The sequence below is a fragment of the Pongo abelii genome, chromosome 20, assembly GCF_028885655.2.
Source record: "Pongo abelii isolate AG06213 chromosome 20, NHGRI_mPonAbe1-v2.0_pri, whole genome shotgun sequence".
NCBI classification, from domain to species: Eukaryota; Metazoa; Chordata; class Mammalia; order Primates; family Hominidae; genus Pongo; species Pongo abelii.
The window spans coordinates 22,078,183-22,105,759 of NC_072005.2; the positions used below are offsets into that span (position 1 = coordinate 22,078,183).

At 38.5% G+C, this 27,577-nt stretch overlaps 1 pseudogene; it reads right to left on the reverse strand.

Annotated features, from left to right (window-relative positions):
* Positions 1 to 358: 358 nt before the first annotated feature.
* LOC112130186 (zinc finger protein 257-like) overlaps positions 359 to 27,577 on the reverse strand; it is a 32,502-nt pseudogene continuing 5,283 nt past the window's right edge.

Sequence of the window (27,577 nt, forward strand, 5' to 3'; positions counted from 1 at the left end):
GGTTAAAAGTTATATTCTTCACACTTGGAGTTTTCTCCAGTATAAATTATTTTACTTGCAATCAAGTGTGAAAACGATTTAAAAACTTTTTCATATTCTTTCTATTTCTAGAGTTGTGCACTAGTATAATTTTTTTTTTAATGTTTAGAAAAGTTTGAGGTGTTGTTAAAGTACTGTGAGATTCAGGATCATAGAGTTTCACTCCAGTATGAAACATCTTATATCTGTTAAGAATTGAGGACTTGTTAAGGGCTTTGTGACATTCCTCACACTTTAGGATTTTTGTCCAGTATAAATTATGTGTAATAAGGGTTGAGAACTTTTAAAGGCTTTGTCAACTTCTTCACATTTGTAGGTTTTATCTTCCACATGAGTTCTCATCTTTAGTATGAGTTGAGAACTGGGTAAAGGCTATGCCACATTCATCCCATTTGAAGGGTTTCTCTCCAGCATGAATTCTTTTGTGCTTAGTATACGTTGAGGATTTGTTAAAAGCCAGGCCACATTCTTCACATTTGTAGGGTTTTTCTATTTTGAATTCCCTTATGTTTAGAGAGGATTGAGGAATGGTTACAAGCTTTGCCACATTCTTCACATTTGTAGGGTTTCTCTCAAGCATGAATTCTCTTACGTACAGTAAGGTTTGAGAAATGATTAAATGGTTTGTCACATTCTTCACATTTGTAGGGTTTCTCTCCAGTAGGAATTATCTTATGTTCAGTAAGGTGTGAAGACTGGTTAAAGGCTTTGCCACACTCTTCACACGTGTAGGGTTTCCCTCTAGTATGAATTATCTTATGTGGAATAAGATATGAAGACTGGTTAAAGGTTTTGCCACACTGTTCACTTTTGTAGGGTTTCTCTCCAGTATGAATAATCTTATGTCAAATAAGAGCTGAGGACTGGTTAAAGGCTTTTCCACACTCTTCACATTTGTAGGGTTTCTCTACAGAATGAATTCTCTTTTGTTGAGTAAGGGTAGTAAGAGCTGAGGACCAGTTAAAGGCTTTGCAACATTCATCACATTTGGAGGGCTTCTCTCTAGTAAGAATTCTCTACTTATGTTCAGTAAGGTGTGAAGACCAGTTAAAGGCTTTGCCACACACTTCACATTTGTAGGGTTTCTCTCCAGTATGAATCATCTTATGTTGAGTAAGGGCTGAGGACCAGTTAAAGGCTTTGCCACACTCATCACATTTGTAGGGTTTCTCTCCAGTATGAATTCTCTTATGTTGAGTAAGGTGTGAAGACTGGTTAAAGGCTTTGCCACATTCTTCACATTTGTAGGGTTTCTCTCTAGTATGAATTATCTTACGTTGAGTAAGGTGTGAAGACCGGTTAAAAGCTTTGCCACACTCTTCACATTTATAGGGTTTGTCTCCAGTATGAATCATCTTATGTTTAGTAAGGGCTGAGGACTTGTTAAAGGCTTTGCCACATTCTTCACATTTGAGGGAATTCTCTGTAATGTGAATTCTCTTATGTTGAGTTAGTTGTGAAAGCATGTGAAATGATTTACCGCATTTTTACATTTGCAAGTTTTCTTTTCAATATATCTTATCTTATGTCTATCTGAATTTGAAAATTTATAAAAGACTTTCACATATTCATCATATTGATATATTTTGCTCTGGGTAGTTATCAGACATTAATTAAGTCTATTATAACCTCCTTTGCCACCTTATACTCATTCACACTTTTACAGCCTAATCTTAATTGTAAATTATCATGTCCACATTTATCATATCTCCTCAGTATGACTTTTTGGAAAAAATCTTTTATGTCTCACTCTGGCCAAAGGTCTTCAGCAATATGAGAACACATAACTAAAAGAAATTAAAACAACAAATTACTCCACTTACTGGACTCAGGTAAATAATTTTTACAAATCTAACCTATAAAACTGTATAAACTACATAAGCAAGATGGCATAGCAAAATACCACAGGCTCTAATTTATTCAAAAACATATTTTGGAAAATTTATAAATAAGTGTGTGAAGTGCCCCAGGTGAGAACAATGTAAAAAGCAACATGAAGAAAAAGAAAAATCTGTTATATTAACCCAACACACTACTTCCTTCTCCCCAGTATAACATAGTGCCCTTAGAAGTAAATTGCCAACTCCTTGTTTCTATTTAAAAGACAAGAAAAATATTGGCACATACATTTCTATGTCTGGCTTTTAGGGGTCTTTCAAGACACTGGTTTCAGTCTCTCATTAAATAAAATGCTAAAAAAAATATTATACTTTGGAATGACAATTTGAGACTACTGAGACCAAAGAACAAATGTAGCAAGTGATTGATAACTAGGAAGAAGAAATACAAATAAACTTTTTAAACTAGAAAGTAAAACAATTCAGATAAGACACATTCTAAGAACATGTTTGAAAGGCTTCCAGAATGTCTAGCCATGACAACTGCTTTCAGACTATGCCAGGATAAATCTACATTGTAAAGATTGTGACAGGTAGCTTTTTTTTTTTTTTAATGTGCAAGTCTCAAAGATTACAATATGTACAAAATATTAGGGCAACAAGGCCCCATCAAAAAAATTATGAAAATTTCAGAAAGCAATCATTATAAAATAAAAATGTAAAAATTTTAGAAATTTAAAATAAGTTGAATAATACTCAATGAGTAAAAGGAGCACAGACAACTACTGAAAATCAGAAAAATTAGAAAAACAGCAAAAATATTAAAAGTATTTGAAAAACAGTAACTGTGGAGGTAAAAAATACAAAAAGACATAATAACCAATTCTAAAAGAAAAAATGGTATAAAAATAAAAAAGTTCCACAAACTAAAATACACAAGATATTTATAAAAAGCACATCTATAAGAACAATTTAAAATGTCCGAGACAAAAGAGAATCTCAAGAGCTGCAAGATAAAAGTGATGTCTCATTTATAACCAGAGTTACACAATAAAACAGTGAGTTTTTCAAAAGAAAATTTTGCAGGCCAGAAGAAAACTGTGTGATATTGCCCTGAAGAAAAATAGCTGTCAAGTGAGAAGAATAATCATCAGCTAAAATGTCCTACCAAATAATAATAAAAAAAGACCTAAAATAACCAAATCCTAAGACAGTATATCGGCACTGTAGATGGCCTATTTATCAAAGATGCTGAAAAATGTTTCTTCCACTGAAAATAACATGATGCAAGAAAAGACATCGTCATATAAAAATACATACGTTGCTGGGAAACATACACACAAAAAATTGAATTTCTTAGTATTCTCATAATGGGACAGAAAACACATAATTATTCTCTAAAATTAGAAAAATAAAAGCACAGAAAGTATTGTAAATATCTGTTAATAAATACACAACTTAAAAAGATATAATCAGCAATATCAATAACAAAGTTGAGGGCAGATGTAATGAGGAAAAATTTTTGTATGTAACTGAAGTTCATTTTTCACCAGATTAAATATATACTGTTTTATCTTTTAGAGGTTTTAAGTAATTCCCAAGGTACCACAATGAAAATATCTGCGTAGATACCCAAAAGAAAATAAGAAAGAAGTTAAACCATATCAATACTAAAATGAAACAGACACAAAGGAAGACAGAGAGAGAGAAAATGAGGGATAAAGATACAAGAATCAAATAAAATAATTAATAAAATAACAGGAAGTCTTTGTCTTTCAGAAAATTACTTACATATATGTATAATTAACTTTCTAATCAAGAGGCATAGTTTCAATAAAGGGATTTATTAAAAAAAAAACCTCAAGACTCGACTTGCCTTTCTACAAGAGTCAGTTTAGAACTAATAATAATAAAGCCTGAAAGTAGCAAGATTGAAGTAAGCATTTTATCCAAATATTAACCAAATTAGAGCAGAAAAGGTCAAATTAGTATTACACAAGCTACATCTTAAGTCAAAAACTCATATTATATAAAATGCATATGAAGTAAATACTCCAAAAAGACAAAAGACATTAAGCAATAATAGATTTATTCACTGGGAACCTATGAAAAATTTGTACATACACATGCATGTATGTGTGTATCTCACATTAGGGTTCCAAATATGTAGGGTAAATATTGACATAATTGAAGAAACACATAAAAAACAACGCAATTATAGGAGGATATTTTGCTACCTCACTTTCTCTGATAATAATAAAATAAGAATATTAGTAAGGAAACATTGGACTTGAAGGCAGTGTAAAACAAATATTTCTAACAGAGATACAGAGAACACTTCTGAACATCAGGAAACACACCCTTTGCAATAGCTCATACAACATTCTTTTTGATAGACCACCTGTTAGGTCAAAAATAAATCTTAACATATGTTGTAAAACTAAAATTTTGAGCCAGGCATGGTGGCTCACACCTGTTATCCCAGCACTTTTGGAGGTTGAGGCAGGTGGATCACCTGAGATCGGGAGTTCAAGACCAGCCTGGCCAACATGAAAATACAAAATTAGCCGGGTATGGTGGTCTCTACTGAAAATACAAAATTAGCCGGCTGTGGTGGTACATGCCTGTGATCCCAGCTACTTGGGAGGCTGAGGCAGGAGAATCGCTTGGACCTGGGAGGTGGAAGTTGCAGTGGGCAGAGACCATGCCACTGTACTCCAGCCAGGGTGACATAGCAGGACTCTGTCTCAAAAAAAATAAAAATAAAAATAAAAACACCTGGCCAGCCGTGGTGGCTCACGCTTGTAATCCCAGCACTTTGGGAGGCCAAGGCGGGTGGATCATGAGCTCAGGAGATTGAGACCATCCTGGCTAACAGGGTGAAACCCCGTCTCTACTAAAAATGAAAAAATTAGCCAGGCGTGGTGGCAAGCACCTGTAGACCCAGCTACTTGGGAGGCTGAGGCAGCAGAATGGTGTGAACCCCTGAGGTGGAGCTTGCAGTGAGCCGAGATCAAGCCACTGCATTCCAGCCTGGGTGACACAGTGAGATTCTGTCTCAAAAAGAAACAAACAAACAAACAAAAAAACACCTAAAACTTTGGGCTCATGCCTATAATCCTAGCAGTTTGGGAGGCCAAGGTGGGTGGATCACCTGAGGTCAGGAGTTTGAGACCAGCATGGCCAATATGGCAAAACCCTGTCTCTACTAAAAATACAAAAATTAGCTGGGCCTGGTGGCATGCGCCTATATTCCCAGATACTCAGGAGGCTAAAGCCCCAGAATTGCTTGAACCCAGAAGGCAGGGGTTGCAGTGAGCCGAGATCATGCCACTGTACCACTGCACCCCAGCCTGGGCAACAGAGTGAGACTCCTGTCTACACACACACACACACCCTAAAATTTTATGGATTACTTTCTATGAACAAAATGGAATAAGAATATAAAACAATAGAAAAAATTGAAAAATTCACAAATATATAGAAATTAAACAATACACTCAAGCATGCTCTTGTTCAAAGGTTAAAATAATTAATATTGTAAAGATGTTTATACCGTTTAATGTAATCTACAGATTTAATGCAATGTTTTTCAAATTTCTCATTGCATGTTTTGAAAAAACAGTAATAGCAAACCCAGGAGTGCTATTGCAAGAGACAATAAAGGACCCAAAAATCTTCAAAGAAAAGAAACAATGTTGGAGGCATTATAATTCCTCATTTCAAAACAGATTACAAGGCTAAAGAATTAAAACAATTTGGTATGAGTATCAAGCTGAAACCAAGACAAATCAAATAGAATGCAACACATAAACTTTCACATACATGGTCATATAAAGAGTCATTTGCATTCCCATAATAATCGTAGCATAGTTACTGAAAGCCAATAGGTAAAAACAATGCTAGTTTCTGTCACCAAATTATTTAATACATATAATTTGAAATGTAAAAATATTGGAATATCACTCAGTTTTCAAAAAGCAGAAAATATTCTAACAACTACACAGATAAATCTTGATGACATTTTGCCAAGTGACATAAGTCAGCCACGAACAGACAGAGATTGTATGAGATATATAAAGAAGTTACACCACTAGGAACAGAAAACAGAGTGGTGTTTGAAAAGTGCCACAATAGAGGAAAGATTGGTAGTAGTATAACATGCATTGAAATTTAGCTTTGCAAGATAAAAACACTTCAGCAATGTTGCATAACAATGTAAATATAACTAAACTGAATGTTTGAAAATATTTTATTATAAATTGTTGTGTTTTTGACAAGTACAAATGAACAATAATAGCTAGAAGAGAAATGTAGTTATGAGAGTTTTTTTTTTTTTTTTTTTTTGAGAAGTAGTTTCACGCTTGCTGCCCAGCTGGAGTGCAATGGTGCAATCTTGACTCATTGCAACTTCTGCCTCCTGAGTTCAAGTGATTCTCTTGCCTCAGCTTCCCAAGTACCTGAGATTACAGGTGCCCAACACCATGCCCGGCTAATGTTTTTGTATTTTTAGTAGAAATGGGGTTTCACCACCTTGGCCAGGCTGGTCTCAAACTGCTAACCTCAGGTGATCCACCCGCCTCAGCCTACCCAAGTGCTGGGATTACAGGTGTGAGCCACCACGCCCAGCTTACAGTTTTTAAATTATCTTCAGTCCAGGCACAGTGGCTCACGCCTGTAATGTCAGCACTTTGGGAGGTTGAGGTGGGTGGATCACAAGGTCAGGAGATCGAGATCATCCTGGCTATTGAGGTGAAAGCCCATCTCTGCTAAAAATACAAAAAATTAGCCGGGTGTGGTGACAGGCGCCTGTAGTCCCAGCTACTCGGGAGGCTGAGGCAGGAGAATGGCCGGAACCCAGGAGGCAGAGCTTGCAGTGAGCTGAGGTGGCGTCACTGCACTCCAGCCTGGGCAAGAGTGCGAAACTCCGTCTCAAAAATAAATAATAAATAAATAAATAAACAAATATTAAAATAAATTATCTTCAAATCCCAAAATATTTCTTTCACAGAAAAAATAATATGGATTCACAAATAAACAGGATATGGAAGATTCACAAATAATAGGATGTTCAAATTAGGAGAAATTTTATTACTCACTTACACAGGATTCCACAACCATTGACAATAAAACTACACAACAAATATACAAGTTATAAAGCAACATAGGGATAATATTTATAAAGGCAAACAAACAGAGATAATTACAATTATATTGGCAATAGATGTATGGCTGATTCATATTTAATTTTGCTCCACACTGTCTTAAATTGTTCAGAATTAAATATTGTCATACACAATTGTAAACTAAAAAATCAAAACACAACTGACTGGTATGAGGTGGCATGTTCTAAAATATATAATACAAAAATACAAAATTGCAAAACAAATTTAAAATGCAGAATGTAATACTTATTGGACAGCATCAAGCAGATCAATAAATTCATGAACAAAATCTTCAAAGAAGACTATAGGGAAAAAGTAATACAGAGTTTACTTGCAAATACAAAAGACTATGTAGTTCCCAAATTTTGAGGTAATAAAATAATACCTGACCAATAATACTTGATTTGAAATTATTTTACTTCAAAAAAGGATAAAAATAAAGACTTTCCAAAATAAAAGGTGAGAGTGTTCATCACGACTAGCACTGTTCTACAAAAAATGCTATATGGTGGCGAGGCACAGTGCCTCATGCCTGTAATCCTACAGTTTTAGGAGGTCCAGGCAGTCAGATCACTTGAGACCAGGAGTTCAAGAACATCCTGAGGAACATGGTGAAACTTTGCATATAAAAGCAAAGAAATGCTACAATGAGTCCATTATGTTAAAAAATAAAATTCTGCACAGCATCATATGACTATGCGAATATAAAGCTCTCTGTTAAATGTAAACATACAGACACACATAGAATTCATTACTGTTATAATGATGTTACATAAAATGCCTAAATTTCTTCTGTAGAATATGAAAAACAAAATATAAATCTGCATAAATATGTTATCAGATATAAAATATAAAAACTATGCTAAACAAAATTAAAAAATAAAGCAAGTCACTACAAAATTAAAATTTAGGGTGGTAAAACAGGAAATGAGAAAAATATATCTATGAGAAGCACATAAAACAATAAAACTGGCTCTCTCTCTCCCTCTCCCTCTCCCTTTCTTCGGTCTCCCTCTCCTTCTTTTTTTTGGTCTCCCTCTGTTGCCGAAGCTGGACTGTACTGCCGTGATCTCGGCTCGCTGCAACCTCCCTGCCTTGGGCTCCTGTGACTCTCCTGCCTCAGCCTGCCGAGTGCCTGGGATTGCAGGCGCGTGCCGCCACGCCTGAATGGTTTTTGTATTTTTGGTGGAGACAGGATTGCGCCGTGTTGACCGGGCTGGTCTCCAGCTCCTGGCCTCCAGTGATCTGCCTGCCTCGGCCTCCCGAGGTGCTGGGATTGCAGACGGAGTCTCGCTCACTCAATGTTCAATGGTGCTCAGGCTGGAGTGCAGTGGCGTATTCTCGGCTCGCTACAACCTCCACCTACCAGCCTCCTGCCTTGGCCTCTTAAAGTGCTAAGATTACAGCCTCTGCCTGGCCGCCACCCCGTCTAGGAAGTGAGGAACGTCTCTGCCCGGACTCCCATTGTCTGGGATGTGAGGAGCGCCTCTGCCCAGCTGCCCCATCTGGGAAGTGAGGAGCGCCTCTGCCCAGTCGCCCAATGTCTGGGAAGTGAGGAGCGCCTCTGCCCGGCTGCCCCGTCTGGGAGGTGAGGAGCACCTCTGCCCGGCCGCCACCCCATATGGGAAGTGAGGAGCGCCTCTGCCTGGCCACCCTGTCTGGGAGGTGAGGAGTGCCTCTGCCCGGCCGCCACCCCATCTGGGAGGAAGTGAGGAGCACCTCTGCCCGGCTGCTCTGACTGGGAGATGAGGAGCACCTCTGCCCGGCTGCCCCATCTGGGAGGTGAGGAGCGCCTCTGCCTGGCCGCCACCCCGTCTGGGAGGTGAGGAGCACCTCTGCCTGGCCGCCCCGTCTGGGAGGTGAGGAGCGCCTCTGCCCAGCCGCCACCCCGTCTGGGAGGAAGTGAGGAGCACCTCTGCCCGGCCACCCCGTCTGGGAAGTGAGGCACGCCTCTGCCTGGCCACCCTGTCTGGGAAGTGAGGAGCGCCTCTGCCCGGCCACCCCATCTGGGAAGTGAGGAGCGCCTCTGCCCGGCCACCCTGTCTGGGAGGTGAGGAGCTCCTCTGCCCGGCCACCCCGTCTGGGAGGTGAGGAGCGCCTCTGCCCGGCCGCCACCCCGTCTGGGAGGAAGTGAGGAGCACCTCTGCCCGGCCACCCTGTCTGGGAAGTGAGGAGCTCCTCTGCCCGGCCACCTCGTCTGGGAGGTGAGGAGCGCCTCTGCCCGGCCGCCACCCCGTCTGGGAGGAAGTGAGGAGCACCTCTGCCCGGCCACCCTGTCTGGGAAGTGAGGAGCGCCTCTGCCCGGCCACCCTGTTTGGGAAGTGAGGAGCTCCTCTGCCCGGCCGCCACACCGTCTGGGAAGTGAGAAGTGCCTCTGCCTGGCCACCCCATCTGGGAAGTGAGGAGCGCCTCTGCCCGGCCGCCCCTTCTGGAAATTGAGGAGCGCCTCTGCCCGGCCGCCCCTTCTGGAAATTGAGGAGCGCCTCTGCCCGGCCGCCCCGTCTGGGAAGTGAGGAACGCCTCTGCCCGGCCGCCCTGTCTGGGAGGTGAGGAGCACCTCTGCCCGGCCGCCCTGTCTGGGAGGTGTATCCAACAGCTCCGAAGAGACAGTGACCATCGGGAGCGGGCCATGAGGACGATGGCGGTCTTGTTGAAAAGAAGGGGGAGAACTGTGGGGAAAGGAAGGAGAGATCAGATTGTTGCTGTGTCTGTGTAGAAAGAGGTGGGCATAGGAGACTCCATTTTGTTCTGACTAGGAGAAATTCTTCTGCCTTGGGATGCTGTTGATCTATGGCCTTTCCCCCAGCCCCCTGCTCTCTGAAACATGTGCTGTGTCAACTCAGGGTTAAATGGATTAAGGGCGGTGCAAGATGTGCTTTGTTAAACAGATGCTTGAAGGCAGCATGCTCTTTAAAAGTCATCACCACTCCCTAATCTCAAGTACCCAGGGACACAAACACTGCAGAAGGCCGCAGGGACCTCTGCCTAGAAAACCAGAGACCTTTGTTCATGTGTTTATCCCCTGACCTTCTCTCCACTATTATCCTATGACCCTGCCATATCCCCCTCTCCGAGAAACACCCAAGAATGATCAATAAATACTTCATTAAAAAAAAATCTAAAAAAAAACAAACAATAAAACTGGGAATAGAAACATTTCTTTAAGCAATTATTTTAAATAAAAATTAATTAAACTATTTAATTTTAAAAAATGTAATCCCAGGACTTTGGGAGGCCAAGGTGGGCTGCTCAACTTGATCTCAGAAGGTCAAGACCTGAGTGGGCAACATGGCAAAATTGTGTCTCTACAAAAAATACAAAAAACCTCGCTGGGTGTGATGGCACATACTTGTAACCCAGCTACTTCAGAGGCTGAAATGAGAGAATCATCTGAATTTGGGAGGTTGAAACTGCAGTGAGTCATGATCAAACCACTGCAAACCAGCCTGGTTGACAGAGTGAGAACCTATCTCAAAAATAAAAAAAAATTATATTTAAACAATCAAATGCCTAATTGGCTTAAGAAAAATAGCATACAGTATGCTGCCTACAAGAGATTCATTGTAGCATTTAAATAGGCTGAAAATAACAGAATGAAAAAAATCTATATTCCATGCTAGTAGTAACTACAATTGGGTGAGGTAGTCATAATTATAGTAGACATGTCTTAAGTACTAGCATGAGACAATGATTGATATTACATAATGCTAAAATGGGTCAATTTAACTGGTATCTATCCATTGTATATGTATATATATGTATACATATAGATACGTGTATATATAACACATATATACATACACACATATAGATATCTATATAGGGCCGGGCATAGTGGCTCATGCCTTTAATTCCAGAATTTTGGAAGGCCGAGGGCAGGTGGATCACGAGGTCAGGAGTTCGAGACTATCCTGGCTAACATGGTGAAACCCCATCTCTACTAAAAATACAAAATCAGCCAGGCATGGTGTCATGCATCTTTAGTCCCAGCTACTCGGGAGGCTGAGGTGGAAGAATCACTTGAACCTGGGAGACAGAGCTTGCAGTGAGCTGAGATCATGCCACTGCACTCTAGCCTGGGCAACAAAGCAAGACTCCATCTCAAAAAAAAAAAATCTATATAGATATATTATATAGTACAATAAAATACTTATTTATCTATAGGTATATCTATAAGTAACATCAGGGCTCCAAAATATATAAAGCAAATATTGACAAATTGAAGCAGGAAATACATAGCAACATAATTGTAGACATCAAGACCCCATTTTCAATAATAAATAGAAAATTCAGTTAAAATAGCAATAATAAAATAGAGAACTTAGAAAGCATTATAGACCGTATTATTTTGCATGTACAGGAAGCCCAAGAATAGATAATTTATAAAAAAAAATTTGGCTCACAGTTCAGCAGACTGTACAAGAAGTGTGTGCCAACATCTGCTTCTGGTAGGGGTCTCAAGAAGCTTACAATCATGGGGGAAGGCAAAGAGTAACTGGACATATCACATGGTAACAGACAGCAAGTGTGAGGTGAAGGAGCCAGGTTCTTTTAATGAGCCAGCTGTCTTTTGAATTAATGGAATGTAAAATTTTGATTACAAAGAGGATGGTGCCAACCCATGCACAAGGAATTTTTCCTCACAAACCAAACACCTCCCACTGGTCTTACATCCAACATTGAAAACTGCACAGCAGCATGAAGTCGTCATGCCTATAATCCCACAGTTTGGAAGACCAAAGTGAGAGGATCTCTTGGGGCCAGAAGTTTGAGACCAGGCTGGGCAACATAGTGAGACCTTTTTCCTACAAATATTCAAAAAATTAGCCAGACATGGTAGTGCATGTCTCTAGTCCCAGCTACTAGGGATGCTGAGGTGAAAGGATCACTTGAGCCCAGGAGGCTGAGGCTACAGTGAGCCAAAATCATGCCAGTGCACTCCAGCCTGGATGATAGAGTAAGATCCTGTCTAGAAACAATAAATATATTTAAGTATACTAAAATTATACATTGTGTGTTTTCTGACCACCACTGAATAAAACTAGGAATTAAAAGCAAAAGTAAAACTGGCAAATCCAAAAGTATATAAAACTAAGTATATAAAACTCTTCAACATATTCTTGCTCAGGGGTCAAAATTTTAATTTTTCAAAGGTATCGATACAACCTACAGTGGTGAACAAATTTAATATAATAGCAATCTCAATAGTACAGTTTTTAACAGAAATAATATGCTTTGGCTGTGTCCCCACCCAAATCTCATCTTGTATTGTAGCTCCCATAATTCTCTTGTGTCATGAGAGAGACAGGGTAAGCCAATTAAATCACAAAAGTGGGTCTTTCCTGTGCTGTTCTTGTGATAGTGAATAAGTTCCAGGAGATCTGATGGGCTTATAGAGGGGAGTTCCTCTGCTAACGCCCTCTTGCCTTCCACCATGTAAGACATGACTTGCTCCTCCTTTGCCTTGTGCCATGATTGTGAAGCCTCTCCAGCCATGTGGAAGTGTGTGCCAATTAAACCTCTTTTCTTTATAAATTACCCAGTCTTGGGTATGTTCTTATTAGTAGCATGAGAACAGACCAATCAATGCAATAAATCTTGTATAAAAGTTTAAACCTTGATTACAACTATAGCCAGAAACCCATGAAAAAGAACAAGGAGGCATTATACTTTCTGATTTCAAAACATACTAAAAGCTAAAATAAAAACAATGTGGTACTGAAACAAAGACAGATAAACAGATGAAACAACAGAATATGAGTGAAGAAATGAACCCTCCTTTAAAAGATCAAATGATCTTGCCTAAAGTTGCCATGAGCGCATAATAGAGAAAAGATAATCTCTTCAAAAGTAATGTTGAAAACTGGATATCAACAATGATAAAATAAAGCTGGATTATTTCCTTGAACCATATATAAAAAATATTTTAAATAAAATACTTAGACATAAAAAACAACCAATTTTTTAGAAATAAATATAGAAGAAAAACCTGACACTGGTCTTGGCAACATTTCTTTACATATGACATTACATGCATCAGTAACAAATAACGGAAAATTTAACTGCATTATACTTCAAAATTTTTGCACCCAAATAAAACATTCAATAGGGTGACAATGCCTCATAGAAAATGTGTGAAAATATTTGCAAATCACATGATAGGAGTTACTATTCAGAATATATAAACAAGTCTTAGAACTCAACAATACATTTCAAGTTGATTTAGAAATGGCCAAATAATTAAACAAAATTTTTATCAAAAATGTACACAAATAAGAAAAGCATTTAAAAGAACTTGTAAAATTACTATTTTGTAGAGAAATGCATAAAAACCACAATAAAAACCAAAATCATCTCACACTCATCAGAATGGCCACTATAATTTTTTTATTTTTTATTTATTTTTTTAGACAGAGTCTCACTCTGTTGCCAAGGCTGGAATGCACTGGTGAGATCTCAGCTCACTGCAACCTCCGCCTCCTGGGTACAAGTGATTCTCCTGCCTCAGCCTCCTGAGTACCTGGGAATACAGGCACCTGCCACCACGCACAGATAATTTTTTTTTTATTATTTTTTTTTAGTAGAGATGGGGTTTCACCATATTGGCCAGGCTGGTCTTGAACTCCTTGCCCTTGTGATCTGCCTGCCTCAGCCTCTCAAAGTGCTAAGATTACAGGCATGAGTGACAGTGCCTGGCCTAGAATGGCCACTATAATTTTTTTAGAAAACACCAAATCTGGCTGGGTGCGGTGGCTCACACCTGTAATCCTGGCATATTGGGAGGCTGAGGTGGGTGGCTCACCTGAGGTCAGGAGATAGAGACCATCCTGGCTAACATGGTAAAACCCCATCTCTACTAAAAATACAAAAATTAGCCAGGCGTGGTGGCAGGCGCCTGTAGTCCCAGCTACTTGGGAGGCTGAGGCAGCAGAATGGTGTGAAGCCAGGAGGCAGAGCTTACAGTGAGCCAAGATCGTGCCACTGCACTTCAGCCTGGGTGACAGAGCAAGACTGCCTCAAAAAAAAACAAAAAACAAAAAAAACTCACTAAATCTGAATCTGTTGAAGATGCAATGAACATGAAACCCATGTTGATTGTTGGTGAAAATCAGGAGTGTAGCCATTATTTTAAAGTGTTATAAATGTACTTCAAATAATTAAAAATAAAATTATAAAATACAGCAATCTCATTTATGAATCTGTATCTATAACATGCAACACAGGACCTGGAAGACAAATTTGAACAATCATGTTTATTGTATTAGTATTCACAAAAGTCAAAAGGCTGAAGTAACCCAAATGTCTTTTTATTTGGAAATACATTGAAAAATGTAATACATAAATACAATGAAATATTATTCAGCCTTACAAAATCTTGTCATGTTTGAAGATTAACTGAGAATATTATGTCCCCTGAAATAAGCCAGTAACAAAATAATGAATAGTATATAATTCCACTAGCATGAGATATTTTAAGTAGTCACACTCATAAAAACAGAAAGTGAAATGGTGTTTGTCTAGGGCTAGAGAGAGGGTAAAATGGGTTGTTGTTATTTAATGGGTATTGAGTTTTAGTTTTACAAGATGGAAAATTTCGAGAAGTCTCTTGTATGTTAAGTACAATGTGAAAGTACTTAACATGCCGGAAATATATGCCATTTTTTTGAAACAGGGTTTACTCTGTCACCCAAGCTGGATTGCAGTGGTACAACTATGGCTCACTTCAGCCTCAAACTCACAGGTTCAAGTAATCCTCCCCGCTCAATCTCCCAAATAGCTACAACCACAGGTGCACACCCCCATGGCTGCCTGTTAAATTTTTTTGTTTGTTTTTTTTTGCAGAGAGCGGGTCTTTATATGTTGCCCAGGCTGGTCTCAACATTTTGGGCTCAAGCGATCCTTCTGACTTGGTCTCCCAAAATCCTGTTATTATAGATGTGAGCCACCACCATGCCTAGCCCTGAAATGTACACATAGATAGATTAAAGATAAATTTTAGGCCAGGCACGGTGGCTCAACCCTATAATCCCAGCACATTGGGAGCCTGAGGTGGGCAGATCACTTGAGGTCAGGAGTTCGAGACCAGCCTGGCCAACGTGGTGAAACCCCATCTCTTTTAAAAATACAAAAATTAGCTGGGTGTTGTTGCCTATGGCTATAATCCCAGCTACTCAGGAGGCTGAGGCAGGAGAATTGCTTGAACTCGGCAGGCCAAGGTTGCAGGGAGGCAAAGGTTGCAATGAGCCAAGATTATGCCACTGCAGTCCAGTCTGGGCAACAGAGCAAGACTCCATCTCAAAAAAAGATGGTAAATTTTATGTTATCTGTTTTTTCAACAATAAATGTTTTAAGGGAAAAACTGAAAAAAATACAGAATTATAAATCCTTTCAAAAATTACCTTCAAATCACAAAAGTTTTTAACACACAAAAAATATATATTCAATATTAAACACATGGTGAAAATAAGACTATTTCCATGACTACTCAGACAAAACCACTAAAAATCAGCTAAAAAATATATACATGATAAGCGATAACCAAAATTGGGGTATAGATAAAAACACACAACTATATAATCTGATCATGATAGAAATATGAATGAATGAATGGTTTATCTCTTTTTTTTCCCATGAGATGAAGTCTTGCTCTGTCACCCAAGCCGGAGTGCAATGGCATGATCTCGGCTCACTGAAAACTGCCTCCTGGGTTCAAGCAATTCTCCTGCTCAGCCTCCCGAGTAGCTGGGATTACAGGTACAGGTGCATGCCACCGTGCCCGGCTAACTTTTTGTATTTTTAGTAGAGACGGGGTTTCACCATATTGGTTAGGCTGGTCTCAGACTCCTGACCTCAGGTGATCCGCCCGCCTCAGCCTCCCAAAGTGGTGGGATTAAAGGTGAGAGCCACTGCACCCGGCCTGGGTGGTTTATCTCTTAATTCAAGCCCATACTGACTTAAAGTGTAAAAACAGATTTGCAAATCGTCTAAAATTATAGTATGTAAGTAAAACAAAAAAATCACAATGAACTGATGTTAAGAAACCTACACTGAAAAAAACACTGACATGGAACTGCAAAACAATAATAAGTAAAATGTTTACTCATATAATCTGGCATGCAACATTGATGTACCATAAAAAAATTGTCTAGATAACTACAATAAGTAACTGTGTATTTATGGAAGGCAGGTATTTTGAATCATTGACAGGCACTGTGTGGCAGTAAAATTTTAGAGAAAATGCAGTATAATCATAAATAGAAGATACCAATGAGAAACATTAAATAAATAAGCATTTAAACTAGAGATCATTTTTATGTTTTAATTGTATGTTATTCTTTCATGAAACAAAACTGCTGTAATCCAACTTTAGAAGCAAGGAATAGCCTTTCATTGCTAAATTATATATATGTAATTTAATATAGATATTATTAAATATATTTTATATACATATAATATATAGCAATATGGTTAGAGTCTCTTATATAAAACAAATATTTATAAATAAATTATGTTATTATTTAGACATAGGCTAGAGAATGTGTGTGAAAAGCTTATAATTCCTGTTTGCCTGCAGCAAACGTACATTTATAAGTAACTATATTAGTAAATATGGAGTGCCTACTAATTATCTAATTAACTTCAAACATAACATGTAAATTCTAGCTTATTATTCCTAAATGTCTGAATCTAAAATAACAGGAAATTTGAAATAGAAAATAGAAATTAAAACCTTATAGAGTGACATTAGTAAGATGGAGAAATAAAAGATGTCCTATGTGCCTATTCCACCACAGCAAGAAAATTTGTTGGCCATCCCTGACAAAAATACCTTTATGAGAGAACCAGTCCTCATGGCTTGAACCTGTAATAACAGCTACATTATATGTTAAGGTTGGAGAATTGCTTCAGGCCAGGATTTCAAGACCAGCCTGGGTTATGTAGCAAGATCTCATCTCCAAAATAAGTGCCTTTAAGAGATCTTTAAGGTCCAGGGATGAAGTTGTGAAATTCTTCTAAGCCAAAGATTGAGGGGTGTTTTCTTCAGAAGGCAGGCTCTCATTTCAGTGGCAAACTACAGGACCCCGGTCTTGGCTACAGGACAGGAAATGGCCAACCCACCTTGGTCCCACTGAGAATTCTGAATTTACTCTGTAATTATTTCAAAATCCTTTCAGCCAGTCAGAGAGAGGTTCTTTACTTTCATAGGCCTGGAGGAAGACACTCATTTATAGCCATGCAGGCAGGCCTGCAGACCCTGGCTTTTAATGTGGTGCCTTTAGCAGTTCAAAGTCTCAGTTTCAGCTTCCCGGGCCACAGTTTATGGCCAGTTCTCTTTACCTAGAAACCAACACAGTGACCCGAGGAAATCCTCTGTGGTACTCAGTGAAAGCCATACTCATTTACATCCCAATTTAAGGTACATTATATACAGACCCAACTGCAAAAACCTGCCCTAGTGTCTGCCCTACAGAGCAAAATTTTGAAGGATATCCAGTTTGTCCAAAAATAATATGGGAATTACAACTATCCAAGCCCCTTGTGACAAGCCAACCAAAGGTGGACCCTAGTGCAGACCCAGCAATTTTGTGACCAAGCTACAACCCTTCATCGTAAACCCAGAGGGAATCCCATCACCCTGGGGGCCCAGTGAAAGAAGATCTTTACCTCCTGAAACTAGTTTATAGAAACTTGAAGAGGTGTTTGCTCCTTCAAGTTCACAGACACCAAATGCAAAATTATATTGTGCACCTTGTCAATGATTGTTTTAACATAGCACTGAAGTATGTGGCAGAATAATTAGTCAAAACAATTTTCAAAAAGCCATTGAAACTTAAGACAAATAAGTAAAAGTTTGCTGTTTGTAGATTACATGATCTTATATATAGAAAACCATAAGTAGTGCATTAAAACCTAAGTTAATAAATACATTCAGTAAATTAGCAAAATATCAAATTTACATACAAGTTATGGTCCCATATACTTAGAACAATCTATCTGATAAAATAGACAAAAAAAAAAAAATCTTATTTACAATAGCATTAAAATAATAAATTTCTGGCTGGGCATGGTGGCTCACACCAGTAATCCCAGCACTTTGGGAGGCCAAGGAGGGTGTTTCATCTGAGGTCAATAGTTCAAGACCAGTCTGGCCAACATGGTGAAACCGGATCTCTACTAAAAATACAAAAATTAGCTGGGAATGGTGGCAGGTGCCTGTAATCCCAACTACTTGAAAGGCCAAGGCAAGAGAGAATCACTAGAACCTGGGAGGTGGAGTTTGCACTGAGCTGCGACCATGCCATTGCACTCTATTCTGAGCAAGAAGAGTGAAACTTCGTCTCAAAATAAATAAATAAAATAAATAAATTTCTGAGAACAAATTTGACAAAGGAGATAAAAAATCTTTAGACTGAAAGACTTTTTATTTCCTAGCTATATAAGGTAGCTAGGAAAAGAAATAGAGAAGACACAAATAAATGTAAAAATGTTTTATGTCTCTGAGTTGAAAGAATATAGATTCAATAAATATAGATTCAATAAGTTCCCTATAAAAATTCCAATGGCAAGTTTTTTCACATGACTAAAGTTCACATGAAACTATAATAAACGTTGAATAGCCAAAGCAATCTTGAGGAAAAAAACCAAAGCAGAATGACATCATATTTTATAATTCCAAACTATCTTTCAATAATATACTAAAAATAAAAAAAGGATGGAATGTGCAGAAAAATTAAAAAGTTTAATGGAACAGAAACCACTACTCCATTCATTTCAGACATGTTGCAAAAAGAGAACTTAAAAAATAGCTTAACATAGAGTTTTTGAAAATTATGCAGATATTTGTGTGTCCCTAAAAACAATGAAAAAGGAGTCAGATTGTACAGTCTTTTATATGCCACGAAGAGGCCTTTGGCTCTCACTGTAAACTTGAAGGAAAATGATTGAAAGAAAAGTAGATGCTTTAGAGAATGTAAAAGCATAAGACAGAAAATGTCCCTATGTGGGAGCAAAGAAAAAAGAAAAAAAACTCAGGCTTCCAGAAACTATATCCTTTGGAAAATAGCTTCCCAAATGACATTTTAAGGACTTGCTTTCTCCTTGACCTTTGGATCTCTCATCTGTGTCATCTGTTGTACTGGCTTTCACTCTCACCTACCTGGGGGTTTGGCTACCATCTCATGTCTCTTCATATTCCAGGGCTCTTTTCCTTGCTCCAGACAGGTGATCAGGTCTGGCTTAGAGACAGCAATACCTGATTAAAAATAAGTAACATGCATCTTGCTCATATTCTCCAATTATCAACTTAGTAATGTGCTCAGTAAAGGGGATGTAATACAATATTCTAATACATTTATACCAAAATACTAATTTATGACAGAAATTTCTAAATATTTAGAAAATACTGTATATTTGTAGGTTCTTAATTCACTACCCAGTACTACTGAATAAAAAAATTGGTGGTAGCAATTAGATTTTAAGGTGGAGGCAACAATATTTTATGCCACTAAATTTTTGGAATTACCACTATCTAGAGTGAGGGATACAGATCAGCTCAGCAATGTAGAAAGTTTAGCTCAAGATGAAACATCTTGAAATTTTTTTTCTACACTGACAAATCCTTATGATTTTCTTGAAAATAGGAATTTGAAACTCATTTATGTAAAGTATAATTATAAAAAATGACCAAATTACCAAAAAAATTTCTAAAAAGAACAAAACAAAACAAAAATAAAGCCTTTAGGGTATATTAGGAATTGAGTATTGAAGTTATCCTCACCCAGGAAGACCAGGTTTCTGTAGTTCTCTAACATCACATCCCTACATAAATTCTGCTGAACAGTGTCCAGGCATTGCCACTCCTCCAGAGAGAATTGCACAGTCACATCCCTAAATGTCAGTGGTCCCTGAAAACACACACACACACACACACACACATACATATTTACCAAGTGGTCATGGACAGAATTTTTAATTTCACTAACAGGTTCTGACTTATAGGAGTGACTGAAATTATCCAAGAAAATAATTTTTAACACAGAAATATTCTCTAATGTATTCTCTGACTCTAAAAAACAACCCCACACACATTTACCAAGTGGCCACGGGCAGAATTTTTAACGTGACTCAAGGTCAAATGAGAGAGTAGAGAACTGGTTCTGATTCACAGAAGTGACTAAAATTTAATAAAATAATTTTCAACATAGAAATATTCTCTAATGTATTTACTTTAAATTTTTTATTATACCTTAAGTTCTAGGGTACATGTGCACAACGTGCAGGTTACATATGTATACATGTGCCATGCTGGTGTGCTGCACGCATTAACTCATCATTTACATTAGGTATCTCTCCTAATGCTATCCCTCCTCCCTCCCCCCACTCCATGACAGGCCCTGGTGTGTGATGTTCCCATCCTGTGTCCAAGTGTTCTCATTGTTCAATTCCCACCTATGAGTGAGAACATGTGGTGCTTGGTTTTCTGTCCTTGTGATAGTTTGCTCAGAATGATGGTTTCCAGCTTCATCCATGTCCCTGCAAGGACATGAACTCATCCTTGTTTATGGCTGCATAGTATTCCATGGTGTATATGTGCCACATTTTCTTAATCCAGTCTATCATTGATGGACATTTGTGTTGCTTCCAAGTCTTCACTATTGTGAATAGTGCCACAATAAACATAGGTGTGCATGTGTCTTTATAGCAGCATGATTTATAATCCTCTGGGCATATACCCACTAATAGGATGGCTGGGTCAAATGGTATTTCCAGTTCTAGATCCTTGAGGAATCACCACACTGTCTTCCACAATGGTTGAAGTAGTTTACAGTCCCACCAACAGTGTAAAAATGTTCCTATTTCTCCACATCTTCTCCAGCACCTGTTGTTTCCTTACTTATAACTACTTGATAGAGGTTCCAAGATGGCTGAATAGGAACAACTCCAGTCTACAGCTCCCAGCATGAGTGACACAGAAGATGCGTGATTTCTGCATTTCCAACTGAGGTACCGGGTTCATCTCACTGGTGCTTGTTGGACAGTGGGTGCAGTCCATGGAGTGTGAGCCAAAGCAGGGTGGGGTGTTATCTCACCTGGGAAGCACAAGGGGTCAGGGAATTCCATTTCCTAGCCATGGGAAGCCATGACAGATAGTACCTGGAAAATCAGGATATTCCCACCCTAATACTGTACTTTTCCAATGGTCTTAGCAAACGGCACACCAGGAGATTATATTCCATGCCTGGCTTGGAGGTTCCCATGCCCACGGAGCCTCACTCACTGCTAGTACAGCAGTCTGAGATCAAACTGCAAGGTGGCAGTGACACTGGGGGAGGGGCATCCACCATTGCTGAGGCTTGAGTAAGTAAACAAAGTGGCCAGGAAGCTTGAACTGGGTGGAGTCCACTGCAGCTCAAGGAGGCCTGCCTGCCTGTGTAGACACCACCTCTGGGGACAGGGCATAGCTGAACAAAAGGCAGCAGAAACTTCTGCAGACTTAAGAGTCCATCTGACAGCTTTGAAGAGAGTAGTGGTTCTCCCAGCATGGAGTTTGAGATCTGAGAATGGACAGACTGCCTCCTCAAGTGGGTCCCTGACCCCTGAGTAACCTAACTGGGAGACACTTCCCAGTAGGGGCCAACTGACACCTCATACAGCCGGGTGCCCCTCTGAGACAAGTCTTCCAGAGGAAGGATCAGGCCATTCTGCAATATTTGCTGTTCTGCAGTCTCTGCTGGTGATACCCAGGCAAACACGGTCTGGAGTGGACCTCCAGCAAACTCCAACAGACCTGCAGCTGAGGGTCCTGACTGTTAGAAGGAAAACTAACAAATAGAAGGGACACCTCTAATGTATTCTCTAACTCTGAGAAAAGAGAGTGGCAAAGGATCCACAACATCAGTATACATATGCTATTTTTCTGAATAAAGTATAAAATTAAGGGCATAAACACAAACTTAAATTTTTGAGTGCTATATTTACATCATACAGAATGAGTTGTGTATATTTTTTCAGATCAAAAAGACATGTTGAGTTAGAAGGTACCTCTCAAATTTTAATGTGTAGAATAAACTGGATAACTTGTTAATGCAGATTATTTTTTCAGAAGAACTGGAATAAAGTCTGAATTTCTGAATTTCTTTCTTTTTTTTTTCAGTTTCTGAATTTCTAACAAGTTCAACAGTAATGCCAATGTTTTTGGCCCAAGAATAATATTTTGTCAAACATCCAGTAAGTAAAAGACCCTGTTTTTCCTAGTATTTCTGGACCGTAAAAAATGCTGAGAGCTTTCACTTGCTAAAGACAGATATATGCAAAGAAAACCTAAGAAAGAGGGGCAGCTACCAGATAAAATGTGATGGTTTATGCACATCAGCTGCATAAAAATAATTTATAATGAAAAGACATAATTAGCTTTCTAGTAAAAAAAATCTGTCACAGAGCTCCTTAACCAAGTGAATCATTAACATTAACTGCATTAGGACAAATTTTTTTGATGTGCTGATGCACAAAAGGACATAGCATCATCACTGTGACATTTTCCCCCAAAAGTAAATTGTAGTCTGAGTTTAACCATAAAGAACCATCAGTTTTATACCAAGTTCAAGACACAGATATCTCCCATGTTCTGTCATTTTTAATAGTGATTTTAAGTAGTCTTTCTTTAGCACTCTAGAAAGCAGGTATTTTCTAATTTTTTTTTCAGGACTTTCTGGGTAATAAATGCCATCCTCTTTAAATAAACATTTTCTTAATCCTGTACTGCATAGTTAATGAAGAACACAGATGGAATCTCAACATTACAAGTTTTCCATCTTTACTAAGAACCCCTTTCTTCTCCAGTAGGAATCTTGAGTATTCACACCTTCCCAGCCACAAAGGGAACATTTTTAATACAGGTAGATTATAAATTCATGAAAAGAATTCTGCGTGGCATATAAGAAGCCGTGATGTAGAAGGCTTTGGTATATGAGAAAAAACATATTTTTCAGAGACCCTTGACTATCATAAGAATTTTTTAAAGTAGTTAAACTCATTAGGGAGGAAAAACACAAGTAGAGAAGTAAAGGTTTGCATGTAAAAATGCATGGCATTTCAGAAGGCAGGGTGGACACAGCTCTTGATATGAGACATGTTAAGCTGAAAAAAAAAAAAAGCAATTTTTTCCTCTTTCTCCTCTGGAATTCCTACTCAGATGAAATTTTCTGCACAAATTACACCAGCATCTTGAGAATATGCCTTAAAAGGTGTCAGCACCACCCATTTACCTGCTATCACCACACCCACAGGCAGAAGGACCAAGACCTGCAGAAAAATTCCATCCTTTTCTGTCCTTTATACCAGAAGAGATTCAGGAACAATGAGCTGTTCCATGAAGATAAAAATATGTTTCTTCTTTTCTGTCCTCAGGTGCCACAGACAGCAGCAATTTCTGCTACAGTAATGGTAATATGGGCCACACTGCCTTGTCTCTCCCAAACCCAAACAGAACAGGCCCTGTGACCACCCTTTAGTGCAAAGGTTTCTACCTTAAGTCTCATGAATGTCTTGAACCCTTCATTGTTGATTCTGGCCTCACCTTGGAATTATATGAGAGACTTAACTAAAACAACAAGTATGATTCCACCTAAAACAATAAACAAAACCTGCAAAAAAAGCACAAATGATTTTTCTGCAAATTGACCATGTAATCCTAATTAGAGGTCTGGGCTTATAACCACTTAGCTAGGCATTGGCTCTCACGCTTTAGTGAGCTTATAAATCACTTGCTAATTTTGGCCCCACTCTTTGTAATGTGATTCTGCAGGTTTGAAAAGGGTCCAAAAATGAATGTTTTAAACAAGTCCCCTGTCAATGTTGATGTTGCTCCCCCTGGGCTCATGATCAGCATTAGTTAGAGAAAGCAGGTACAGCACAGAGTCCCTTACACTCAGCGCTCCTCACAACACAAATACTTTTAGGGCAAACGAAGACAACCACTGTCCATCCTAAAGTATCATATTCTTTGCTGGCTCTGTAGAGCATACAGAGGAAATAGAAAGCAGTAATGTCTGAATAAGTCTGAGTTTTAATAACAACATGTACAAATGTACTGATGGCATGTTTATTAAACATTGTGCTCTATGTGCTCAAGAGTATGTTACAGAGCACTGTGCTGGGAATAACACATTATGTGACTTAATCCTCATAACACCCTGGGAGTTGGTACCAAGTGCTTAATAATTCCCAGTATTTAGATAAACGGCACAGCATTTTAATATTTTTTCTCTGTCATTAATTTTTTAAAAAAATGTATAGAAGAAAAGCTAAATAGATAGATGAGAGGGATAAAGGAAAAATTTAATGTAGATTAGAGGAATTTTTATTGTGTTTATATTTAATTTTTTGTGACTTGTGGAGCAACTACTGATTTGTAAGAATAGAAAACAAGTTGCTAAATGGATGTCTCTGCAAGCACTGTTTTTAACAAAAAAATTAAAAATTAAGACCCAAAAATACATACATTATTCCCATTTGTCTGCTTTTGGATTTCAGGAAATTGTGAACACCACCTCTACAAAGGCAGCAGGATTCACCAACCAAAAGTCTGGTCTTATTAAATCAGTTCTTTGAGGCAAGACTCCACAGAGGGGACAGGCCTAAATAAAGCCCCCAAGTAGGGTGAATCTAAACAGAACTGGAGCAGGGAGTGGAGCCTATGTAGAATTCTGTTCTCTATGACACGAGGGTACTTCCAGTTCTGTTTCCTAAGCTTACCTAAGAAAAACAAATCCCAGAGTTTGTGTAACTTTAATCTTTTTTAGCTACTACCCTGTCAATTTTATAATATATACTAATAATCCATTTAAACAAATATCTTAAGGATATGTAGAATAATCTTATTAGAAAATAAATATGTATTACCAAAGTAAAAGAAATAATAATAATAACAATTCTGCCCATAAACATTCCTTCAGGTGATGACATCAGAAGTCACAATATAAATATTTTTTATTTGGTCGCTTACAGCCCAAAAAACCCCAAGTTTTTTTTACAAATCTATTTATTGTATCAACCATATGATGCTTAATTCATCATTTATCCAGTTGCTAGTCTGGACTAAAAGTTCATGGATGGTAGTAGAACAGGAATTAAAAGAAATTAAAGAATGTGTAAGCAAAAACTCAGTTATACATAAGAAAACCCAATTCCCCCTGAGGAAGAGAAAGATCTGGAGTCCTTTAAAAATTAACTGCCTATTTTTCTGTGGCCAGTGAGCCTAATCTCTCCTTTTCCCAGGCATTGTGAAGACCATTTCTCTAGCTGTGCAGCTGCAAGGTCACTAGACAGATAAACTCAAGTCATAAAACATGTTTTTCCTTGAAAAGTGGGAAGTGATGTAATGCATATCTCAATTAATTGAATAACTGTCTTTGTTTCTCACTTCTGTAATATGCTTCCCCCTGCACAGATCTCCTCCTGCCCCACGAAATGCTTAAAAGATAACTTAACTCTGTTCAAGGCTCAGTCCTTTTGGATGTTAATCCGACTGGGTTGGTGCACCTAAATAATAAATCCTCCTCAACCCCTCAGTCTGATTCCTAAGTTATCCCACAACAGTAGGGACCATGACTGCTTCATCTATTATTCTAATGGCCATATAAGATGGAAGCATTTAGTTTATCTGTTTGAATCTCCAGAACAACTTCTTTTCCTCCCAAGTACCAGGAATCTGAAGAAACTGTTATCTGGATACCAACCAAAGACATGCCTTGAATTCTTGACCTCGTGATCCACCCACCTCGACCTCCCAAAGTGCTGGGATTGCAGGTATGAGCCACTGCACCCAGCTGAAGATCCAGTTTTATTCTTCAGTATGTGGCTTCCCAATTATCCTGGCACCATTTATTGAATAGGGTGTTCTTTCCCCACTTTATACCTTTGTTTACTTTGTCAAAGATCAGTTGGCTGTAAGTATTTGGGTTTATTTCTGGTTTCGCTATTCTGTTTCATTGGTCTACATGTCTATTTTTATATACAATGCTGTTTCGGTAACTATAGCCTTATAGCATAGTTTGAAGTCAGATAATGTGATGCCTTCAGATTTGTGTGTTTTTGGTTTTCTTTTTTTTTTTTCTTCATTTTGCTTTGACTATGGAGGCTCTCTTTTTAATTTATATAAATTTTAGGATTTTTTTTAGTTCTGTGAAGAATGATAATGTTATTTTGATGGAAATTACTTGAATCTGTAGATTGCTTTTGGTAGGTTGATCATTGTCACAACAGGATTGCTATCCATCCATAAGCATGAAATATGTTTCCATTTGTTTTTGTTGTCTATGATTTCTTTCAGCAACGTTTTGTAGTTTTTCTTGTAAAAATCTTTCACTACCTTGGTTAGACATATTCCTAATTATTTTTTTTTGCAGCTATTTTAAAATGATGGGTTCTTAATTCTTAGTTTGGTCACTGTCAGTGTACACCAGTGCCACCAATTTGTGCACATTGATTTTGTATCCTGAAATTTTACTGAATTTATGTATCAGATCAAAAAGTTTTTTTTTTTTCTTTTTAAGACAAGGTCTTACTCTGTCACCCAGGCTGGAGTGCAGTGGCATGATCTTGGCTCACTGCAACATCTGCCTCCTGGGTTCAAGTGATTCTCCTGTCTCAGCCTCCCTTAGCTGGGATTACAGCCACTCACCACCATGCCCAGCTAATTTTTGTATTCTTAGTAGAGACGGGGTTTCTTCATGTTGTTCAGGTTGGTCTCGAACTCCTGACCTCAGGTGACCCGCCTGCCTCATCTCCCAAAGTGCTGGGATTACAGGTGTGAACCACTGTGCCCGGCCCAAAAATATTCTTAACAGGACCTAAAGAATCTATTTTAAAATTCATATGGAACAAAAAAAAAACCAGCCCAAATAGCCAAGGCAATCCTAAGCAAAAGGAACAGAGGTAGAGGCCTTACATTACCAAACTTCAAACTATACTACAGGGCTACAGTAACAAAAGCAGCATGCTACTGGTACAAAAACAGGCACAGAGACCAAAACAACAGATTAAAGCACCCCAAAATTATTCTGCACACCTACAACCATCTGATCTTTGACAAAGCTGACAAGATGAATTTGAAAAAAATTCCCTATTTAATAAATTTTGCTGGAATAACTAGCTAGCACTATGTAGAAGATTGAAACTGGACCCCTCTCTTACACTATATATAAAAATCAAGATTGATTAGGCCAGGTACCGTGGCTCATGTCTATAATCCCAGTGTTTTGGGAGGCCAAGGTGGGCAGATCACCTGAGGTCAGGAGTTCGAGACGAGCCTGGCCAATATGGTGAAACTCTGTCTCTACTAAAAATACAAAAATTAGCTGGGCGTAGTGGTGGGCACCTGTAATCCCAGCTACTCAGGAGGCTGAGGCAGGAGAATTGCTTGAACTCGGGAGGCAGAGGTTGCAGTGAGCCAAGATAGCACCACCACACTCCAGCCTGGGTGACAGAGCAAGACTCCATCTCAGTGAGGAAAAAAAAAGAAAAAGGAAAAGCAGG